Source organism: Tupaia chinensis, unplaced genomic scaffold (genome assembly GCF_000334495.1).
Source record: "Tupaia chinensis unplaced genomic scaffold, TupChi_1.0 Scaffold147458_1, whole genome shotgun sequence".
Lineage (NCBI taxonomy): Eukaryota > Metazoa > Chordata > Mammalia > Scandentia > Tupaiidae > Tupaia > Tupaia belangeri.
The window spans coordinates 835,356-843,070 of NW_006207309.1; the positions used below are offsets into that span (position 1 = coordinate 835,356).

General features: G+C 41.5%; 1 protein-coding gene across 10 annotated transcripts in view; it reads left to right on the plus strand.

Annotated features, from left to right (window-relative positions):
- Positions 1-7,715, plus strand: part of SGMS1 (sphingomyelin synthase 1) — a 350,554-nt gene that overhangs the window by 327,626 nt on the left and 15,213 nt on the right. The window lies entirely within an intron of this gene.

The window sequence follows — 7,715 nt, forward strand, 5'->3', positions numbered from 1 at the left end:
TGCTTTTTTGTTTTTTTCTGTTGGCCGGAAATTTTTTTTTTTTTTTTTTTTTTTTTTATAATAGACTTTATTCCTCCCTCATTGTCTCTTTCTTTCCTTCAGATTCACATAATCTTCTTTACTCCCTGACCTTTACCTTAGAAGAATTTTTAACTAGGAAGATCACTGGAGTTTTATGAAATAGTTAGAGGAAGATTTCATTTTAAAAATGTGTACAGTATGTTAAAGCTCTCCAGTACAATAAGAATGAGAAGAAGCTAGTTGCTGTTCTTGATTTTGGTAGGGGAAAAATATAGGACACCACGTTGTCGTTGAGATCATTTCTTTGCCTTGCTTCCGTGCTGGTGAAACAACCAGATGCTTTCATCTCATTACTTTGTACTTTTGTTCCTTGCAGAAGAGACCTTGTCTCTAGAAAGAGGGCTGAAAATTTCCCTCTGGATTTTTAAAGTGGTGTTTATTCCATGAAATTCTGGATCCCTTTAGTTTGTATATTATGGCTCCACTTTCTTCCTAGGCTTATGTATGTATCTACCGAGGTAGCCCATGTACGCATTAGCTGACATTTTCCACATTTGCCACGTGTGACTTCCCTAACACCACAGAAGCTGTCATGACGTGTGATGGCCAGCAGTCCATGCCCCTATCAGCAATCCTCCCTCTCTGCATTCTCCTTATTGCTGTTTCCTCAGACCTTCAGAGAAGCCAGCCTCCCACACTTGCTTGCAATCGGAAGTACCTTGTTATGATCTGATGATGTGAGCTCTTGATGGAAGGCTAGCTTGATAAGCAGCATGTTCTCAGTGATAAACTGACAGATGAGGACATTCACATATGTTTAATGCGTCTTTGAAAAGATGGTACCCTGGGAAGTGTTGCTACCAAGGGGTTGGTAGATGCAGGTTCTGCCCAAGTGCACCTTGAAGATAGACTGAGCATCGAGAAGCTGTGCCGGGTAGCTTTTCTCCCTACTCTGGGTCTCACTGCGCTTATGGAGGGCCTCTGCAGTTCTACCTAGCTTCTTGCAAGCCCAGACTAGGTGAGCCATTGGTCCTTGCTGAGTCTGCCTCAGTCCTCAGTGTATCTAACCAAGATCTTGTTGCTAAGAATAGCTTGTGGGTTTTCTTGGTAAAGGCAGAAGTAGCAACAGAACTGTACACAAATAGCAAACTCAGAGACATCGCTCCTGTATTCTGTTGCCAGAAATCCCAACTGCTGGAAAGCAGACTCCAAAGATAAATGGGATGGACTATTAGCACACCTTCGCAAAGGTTATTAGTTACAACTGAAATAAATCTAGTGATTTCTTTTGTAGAATAGGACTCTTGGAGAAAAGGATTTAGAATACAATTTTTTATTTTGAAAATTTTCAAGGATATCCCAAAGTAGAGAATCTGGTTTAAGGAACTCCCTTATGCCTGGTACCTAGATTTAATAATCATCAGAATTTGTTCTTTACTTCATTTTGAAATATTTTAAACAAATCTCAGACAATATCATATATATACTCTGGAATGCATCTAAAAACTTTGGACATTTTATTGCATAACTCTAATACATTAGTATTCGATGAAATTGGCAGCAATTCCTTGATATTTGCAATTACCAGTTCATGGAATATCCTGATTGTCTTAAAATGCCTTTCCCCCATTGTTTACAACTGTTTTGTATTGGTTAGGATCCAGAGTCATTCTTACATTTGCTGGTCCTGTCTCTTAAACCTGTTATCCTAGAGCAGTCTTTTCTCCTTCTTTCCTCCTGCCAGTCACTTGTAGAGATCAACTAGTTGTCCTGTAGAATATCTCACATTCTGAATCTATCTCTTCATTTCTTTGTGGGATCAATTAACCTGTTTCTCTCTGTTCCATATCTCTTCTGACTAGGAAGTTGGCTCTGGAGGCTTAAATTCAGTTTTAACTTTAAGTTCACTGTTTATTTCTTCCATGAGCAAGAGAGAGAGGGGGGAACAGCAGCCCCACAGAGTCTCTGTGCTGTGGTCCCCTGAGCCTCAGGCGGCCCTGGGTCATAGGCACACGTGTACCCAGCATAATCAGGGAGGTCTTCAATGGGAATTCAGAACCTTCTCATATGGGTTGGTCTCACAGAACATCATATTTTACTGCTGTGCCACCATCTGGCTCCCAGTTTTAACTTTTGTGACAAGAACACTTTATAGATAGGACAGAAAGATTTCTGAAGTAGACAGAAGAATTGGAAAAGGCCTTCAGGGCCTCAGGCTTCCCTGAGATGGCAGATCAAGCTTAAGAAACTCCATGGTCATTCAGGGGCCAGAATGCTGTACTGAGGACCAGTGTCAGAAGGAGAGAAGGGTGACACTGGACAGAGACCTCAGAGACCAGCTTTGGCTACTTTAGAGTCATACTCAAGGCTGAGGGAATCCAAATTTATAGGAACCATATTAAAAGTCTCCCTATCCAGTGTTCTGTTTGATGTCTGAATATCATGGCCACCAAATCTGTATCACCTTCTCTCTGAACCACTGCATAGAGGGAGAACTCACTACCTGTAAAAATAGTGGGGTGGAAAGAGCCCTGAGGTCAGACTTGAGAAGGTCTTACAGAAGCGCTTACCAACGGTTTGGCAGATGCATTAGCAAGTCATTTAACGTCTCAGAACCTTAATTCTTTCATTGGCAAAACAGAGCCCATGACACTTTTTCTTTCTTTTTTAAAGAGTATTTTTGTCATAGGGCTCATGCACTTGCTGGGAAGAGACAGAAAAAAGGAAAGTGAGAAATCGTCTCCTGGGGATGGAGAAGGTGGCCATGACTGCAGTCCCTTTTTATCTTGGGATTTGGGGCATGCGTGCACACACACCCAGTGTGATTTTTAAGCCACTGGGTCTGGGACTCAAACCATGGTCAACCATGTTCAGCACCTTAACCACCACACCCAATGCTGGCCCCTCTTTTTTTTTATATTACTATTTTTGGGGGTTTTGCCATAGGGTACATGCACACACCAGAGACAAAGAAAGTGAAAGTGATAAAACTCCCCCCTTTCTCAGTGGGGATGGCCATACTATGATAATCCCTACTCCTCCATTCTCCTCTTGAGAGTTTGGGCACACATGCCTGTGTGCTCGGTGTGTTTTCAAGCCACCAGGTTCTGGGACTTGAACCATATTCAGTCATGTGGGAATCTAGCGCCTTAACCACCATGCCACTTGCCGGCCCCACCAATGACAGTTTTTATGTCTGCCTTAAGGAATTGTGGGCATGAAAGGAGACAATATGTAGGGACGCTGTCAATGTAAAATGCTACATAGAAACCAAAGGACTTGGGATTGTCACCATGCTTCAACCCCTAGACTCTTACCCAGTGAGAATGGATTTAACTGACAAGTATTAAATGCATATTGTGTTGGAGGTACCAGAGTATGAAGGGTGAGCATGGTAGCACCTTGGAATCACCTCATCCAAGTTGGTTTTTTATGTGATAAATGGGTAAGATGCTGTCATGAGGGCCTCAGATAAAGCCAGTGGCCCTAAAAATGGAAAGAAATAAACAGATTTAAGCAACTTGGTGATTGATTTGATATAGGGAATAAGGATGGAAAGGAAAGAACTTGAAAGGGTGAGTTTTTACCACTGGGATAGTTAATTACAAAGTAGACAGGAAAGGGGAGTTAATGATTTTGGATTAAATACACAGAGTTTAAGATAGTGGAAGAGGGGCCGGCAGGTGGCATGGTGGTTAAGGGCGTTGGACTCCGATATGACTGACCATGGTTTGAGTCCCGGACCTGGTGACTTGCTTTCTCACTTTCTCTCCTCTCATTCTTGCTCTGTCCCTCTATGGTGAAATAGAAAGCAAAAAAGAAGAATAAAAGATAATGGAAGATATCTAAGTGTGGTATCCAGGACAATCAGTAATATAGGTCTAAACTGAGGGGAACAAACAGGGCTAGAAAATAAATATTCATCAATAGCCATATTCTGGATGGTAGTTAAAGCTATGGGTATGGATGAAAAAACCCAGAGACAGAATATAGAAAGTATAGTGCTTCCAGAAGGGACTGTCCCTTGAAAGCCTGTCAGTTGGTGGTTATTCATGCAGGTAAGTCATCACAAAATTCTAAGGAGCAAAGCTGAGCTTCAAAATACAACTTTCTGTTTAACAGAGCCATGTGAACATAAACTTCATCCCACCATCACTGTCAACTCTGTAATTAGTATACCTAATGCTTCTCGTAATGCCAGTACTGAAAATGCACAGGCTCTAAGAAAAATGTTCCAACAAATACACTGTCGTGATCATGAACACTGGTCTTACTGCTCATTTGGTGCAGAGTATTCACAGACTGTCACGGCTTGGAGACATCATCGTTGTGTAGGGTGATTAGGTTAGGAAAAGCAGGCCTCCCATCAAATATTGTGGCAACAGTGATAAGCCACTAGGAAATGTGGGAAGGAAGGAAGGGAGGGGTGTTCAGTTACTAGATGCTGGATTTCTCGAACGCATTTGTCCGGTACCTCCTGATAGACCCGTGCAGGGCTTACACTGAAGCTGCCAAGTTTGCCATACCTTGATTGGCTCATCTTAATCTTCCCACATCTTCTCTCCAAGGAATATGTGCTCTATCTCAAAAACAGCCTCTTCTCCTCTTGTTACAACTGCTTATGATTCCGTTTTGTTTTGTTTTGCTTCCTAAGGCAAAACACATCTGAGAATTCTTTGCTGTTCTAAGTTTCCCATAGGAAATATTATTTTTAGGGTTTTTGTTTTGGGGGGATTTTTTTTTTCTTTAACAGACACAAAAATGAAAAAGTATCTGTTGATGATAATGTGTATGGTAATGTCTTGGACTAGACTAATATGCACTGTATTCATGCTGGGAAAACCATTATGTACGCTGTAAGGATGTGCAGTGATTAAATGTAAATTAAAAAAAAATTTTTAAAGAGGCAAAAATTTCTACCCTAGTCCCCAGATATCTAGCCTGATGCTAATGGATGAGAAGAAATCATTTAACACTGTTTTCAACTCACATCTTAATAATCAGAGTAGTTCATCTAGTAGGGATAGAATATTTAAATGAAATGCATGTTTGGATCTGTTTTAGGGTCTCCATGAAACAGATGACCTTAGGTTCGAAAACCTTTGGAACAGGAGAGGTTATGTTACCGCAAGGGTATTTAGCTGGCTAATGCATCTGTCTACATGGAATTCTCAGTGAAATGATTCTCTTGAACTTGAAAAATGAATCTTTTATTTTTGTCCTCAGTGCACAGGAACACAGCCCATTGCTGGGCAGGGTTATGTTTGGGTGGCATCTGAGATTGGCTTGATGGTTCGGTGGAACAGTGAAAGACAAAGGCAACGGCAGAGAGGCAGTGAGTCGTATCCTTCCCTGCCACTGTCAGCTTTTCTGCAGTACATGGGTTAGTAAGATCAAAGCACCTTCCTTAACTTGCGGCTGAGCCTTCAGGGTCCCTTTTCTGACTTGAGTTCAGTCTTTCCGGCAAAAGGGAGTCCTCTTTAGGATTTTATAACCTCCTTGAGTTCTTCCTTTCTCAGGTAGTAGAGTATTTCAGGTGTCCTCCTGGCTGACACATTTTGATATTCCGAATAGCTCCTGCTAACCTTTTCATTTTTTCAGAACATGGCTGTGTTCTGTTACCAAAATAACTTTATGTCATCCTGTTGAATTGTTTGGAACTTAAGTTTTCATTACTTTATTTTACTGATTTTCTGCTTGTCTCCCAGTTTCTTAGTATAATTTTCCTTTTTCTTTTCTTTTTTTTTCTGAATGTTCTTCTTCATATCTGTTGTAATCTAGCTCAGGATCCACCTTCTTTTATTTATTTGTTTGGTGTTTGTTTGTTTGTTTGTTTAGAGAGGGAATTTTGCTATAGGGCACATGTGCTTGCCAGAGAGAGAGAGAGAGACAGAAAGCAAGAAATCACCCTCCAGAGGGGATGGCCATGCTGCAGTCCCTTCTCTTCTGTTCTCCTTTTGGGATTTTGGGCACACGCACATGCACCCAGCATGAGTTTTAAGCCACTGGTCTGGGACTCGAACCACGGTCAATTACATGGGAGCCCAGTGTCATAACCATCATGCATCTGCTGGTTCCATTTTCCTTTTACTTTATTGCCTTTTTTAATTTCTTGCATATAATTTCCAGTAGCCTTCATGTCTCAGATCTTTTTTACTTTCCCTTTCTCTCTCTGCTTCTGTTCCTTTCTTTTTTTCAGGGATAAAGAAATGAAACCAATGCAATAAATCATCTCTCTTTCATAAAAAAGAAAACTTATTTTATTTGAAAGAAAGTCCATATAGATATAGGTATTGGAAAAATACCAAAAGAGGAAAAAATTTAAAATCACTCATAACCCCATCTAATTTCAATATATTAGCCTTTGATTTATGCATATTTTCTTACATAATTCTGATAGTGCTATCTTTATTCTTATTATTTCTATGTCCTTATTTTAATATTTGATACATTTTTACATGATTTTACAAATAAGTCTTGTCCTCTCTAGATACTTTTCTTACTGAAGGGAAGAGACCACTCTCACAGTGTATGAGATGGATAGATTGTTCAGTTCATTTTGAAAAGGCAGGTTAAGTGCTTATTTCTTGAACGAGTATTTCTAGAGAATCTGTCACTTTGGGCACGGCATTGCATTTCGGAAATTCACAGATATGGAAGACTGTCTCCCTCTTCTCTCACAAATGGGCACCCAGAAGGTTTGGCACACACGCAGCCCACAGGTCACTTCCTCAGTCCTCCCTGGAATGGATGTGTGGTATTCGGTTGCCATGGAAGCACAGTGGCAGGTGGCAACTCTGCCCAGAGTGTGGGCTGCATTGTGGAGGTGCCACCTGAGCCAAGTTGCGAAAGGATGAGTAGGAGTTTGCCAAGTGGACTTGGAGAGGGGAAGAGTTTGCCAGCTAGAGAAAACAAAGGGCGTCAAGGGAATCGGAATAACATGTGTGGGCACATGCTCCTGTGGACCAGGTGGCCAGAGATGAAGTCAGACATGGGGTTTGGGGTGGATTTCAAAGGTTCTTGGTACCCTTTTGAAGAGTTTGGACTTTGTCCATAGGCCGTAGACAGCTGGAAAAGGTTTTAGCAGGGGCCCTTGTGTGATCACACCCGTTTTTAGAAACATATTATTCTAGAGAAGTATAATAGATAGTGAAGTATTTGGGAGGGAAATGGACTTACAGTGGTGCAAATTAATGTGCACCTGCCAGCTATGATTCTAAATGTTTTATTTCCATTTAATTCTTACCACAGTGGATGGGAGGAAACTGTGGTTGGTTCAGAGACAGGTGGCCTGCCTGGTGTCTCAGAGGTTCTAAGTGGTAGAGGCCAAGAAGTTGGCCAAGTCTCTGTTCTTGGTTCTGCAAATGAGGAAGACAGATAATACTTTTACGTGGTTGTCTGAGTTAGTAGTAAGGAAGGCTTAGATCAAGGTAGTGCAGAGGGCATGTTTGGGGGACATTGGAAAGGTGAGAAAGATTTTCTGTCCACAGCCCTTTAACACGAAGAAGTGACCAGAGCCTGAAAACATTCACTAAGGAATTCTAAAGAGCCTCAGAGATAACAGCACAGGGCTGGGTCTCCATTGTGTCCGAGCACAGGTGTATGATGGACAATGCACCTGTCATCCTGAGTAATCATTCTAGAGCTGCCCAGACACTCCCGGCCACCAGCAGGTTCCACCCAACAGCCTTATT